Source organism: Arvicanthis niloticus, unplaced genomic scaffold (assembly GCF_011762505.2).
Source record: "Arvicanthis niloticus isolate mArvNil1 unplaced genomic scaffold, mArvNil1.pat.X S1, whole genome shotgun sequence".
Taxonomy (NCBI): domain Eukaryota; kingdom Metazoa; phylum Chordata; class Mammalia; order Rodentia; family Muridae; genus Arvicanthis; species Arvicanthis niloticus.
This window is the reverse complement of record NW_023044981.1, coordinates 147,736-150,018: the sequence shown is the minus strand read 5'-3', so window position 1 is coordinate 150,018 and position 2,283 is coordinate 147,736.

The following is a 2,283-nucleotide window of genomic DNA, read 5'->3' as shown; positions in this document are numbered from 1 at the left end:
TCTCTGGATGCCTTTCTGTCCTAGCCTCTCTCTAACTGCCCTTCTGTCTTCTCCTCTCTCTGGATGCCCTTCTGTTCTCTCCTCTTTCTAACTTCCCTTTTTGTCCTCTCCTCTTTCTGGATGCCCTTCTCTTCTCTCCTCTCTCCCGATGCCCTTCTGTCCTCTCCTCTCTCTGTATGCCTGACAATTTTCTCCTCACTCTGGATACCCTTCAGTCTTCTCCTCTCTCTAGATGCCCTTCAGTTCTCTCCTCTCACTGGATGCCATTCTGTCCTCTCCTCTTTCGGGATGTCCTTCTATCATCTCCTCCCTCCAAATGCCGTTCTGTCATCTCCTCTCTCTGGATGCCATTATGTTCTCTCCTTTCTTCGGATGCTCTTCTCTCTTTGTCTCTATCTGCATGCCCTTCTTCTCTCTCCTCAATCTAGATGCCCTTCTCTCTTCTCATCTCTATGTATGGCCTTTTGTACTCTTTTCTCTGGGTGCCCTTCTGTCCTGTCCTCTCTCTGGATGCCCTTCTGCTCTCTCTTCTCTCTGGAGGCCATTCTGTCCTCTTCTTTGTATGGATGCCATTCTGTCTTCTCCTAGTTCCCGATGCTCTTCAGCCTTCTCCTCTTTCTGGTTGCTCTTCTGTTCTCTCTTCTCTCTAGATGCCCTTCTGTCCCCTCCTCTCTCTGAATGCCCTTATTTTCTCTTCTTTCCCTTGATACCTTTCTGTCCTCTCCTCTCTCATAATGCCATCTGTCCTCTACTCCATCTGGATGCCTTCTCTCTTTTTTTTCCGGATGCCCTTCTGTTCTCTCCTCATTCGGGAAGCCCTTGTGTCTTTTCCTCTCTCTTTATGCCCTTCTGTTCTCTCCTATCTCTGGATGTCCTTCTGTCCTCTCTCTCTCTCTCTGGATGCTCTTCTATTCTCTCCTCTCTCTAAATGCCCTTCTGTTCTCTCCTCTCTCTACATACTCTTCTGCTCTCTTTTCTTTCTGGTGGCCATTCTGTCCTCTCCTCTCTCTGGATTCCTTTCTATCTTCTCCTATCTACCAATGCCCTTCTGGGTTTTCCTCTTTCTGGATGCACTTCTGTTCTCTGCTCTCTCTAGATGCCCTTCTGATCTCCTCTCTCTGGATGCCCTTCTGTTCTCTTTTCTCTCTGGATGCCCTTCTGTCCTCTCCTTTCACAGGATGCCCATCTGTCCTCTTCTCCATCTAGATGCCTTCTCTCTTCTCCTTTTCGCGGATGCCCTTCTGTTCTCTCCACACTCTGGAAGCCCTTCTGTCTTCTCCCCTCTCTGGATGCCCTTCTGTTCTCTCCTCTCTCTATATGCCCTTCTGTTCTCTCCTCTATCTAGATGCTCTTCTGTCTTCTCCTCTATCTGTATGGCCTTCTGTACACTTTTCTATGGATTCCTTTATGTCCTCTCTTCTCTATGGATGCCCTTCAGCTCGCTCTTCTCTCTGGAGGCCATTCTGTACTCTCCTTTCTCTGGATTCCCTTCTGTCTTCTCCTATCTCCTGATGCCCTTCTGACTTCTCCTCTTTCTGGACACCCTTCTGTTCTCTGCTCTCTCTACATGCCCTTCTGTCCTCTATTCTCTCTGTATGCCCTCATGTTCTCTACTCTCTCTGGATGTTCTTCTGTCTTCTCCACTCTCTGAATACCATTTTATTCTCTACTCTCTCTGGATGCCTTTCTTTCTTCTCCGCTCTCTGGATTCCCTTCTGTTCTCTCCTCTCTGTGGATGCCTTTGTGTCTTCTCCTCTTTCTGGATGCCCTTCTGTTCTCTCCTCTCTGTGGATGCCCTTCTGTCTTTTCCTCTTTCTGGATGCACTTCTGTTCTCTGCTCTCTCTAGATGCCCTTCTGTCCTCTCCTCTCTCTGGGTGCCCTTCTGTTCTCTTCTCTCTCTGGATGCTCTTCTGTCCTCTCCTTTCTCATGATTCCTGTCTGTCCTCTTCTCCATCTAGATGCCTTATCTCTTCTTCTTTTTTCCGGATGCCCTTCTGTTCTCTCCTCTCTGTGGAAGCTCTTCTGTCTTTTCCCCTCTCTGTATGCCCTTTTGTTCTCTCCTCTGTCTAGATGCCCTTTTGTTCTCTCCTCTATCTAGATGCCCTTCTGTCTTCTCCTCACACTGGATGGCATTTTGTACTCTTTTCTGTGGATGCCCTTATGTCCTCTCTTCTCTATGGATGCCCTTCTTCTCCCTCTTCTCTATGGAGGCCATTCTGTCCTCTCCTCTCTCTTGATGCCCTTCTGTCTTCTCCTATCTCCCAATGCCCTTCTGTTTGCTC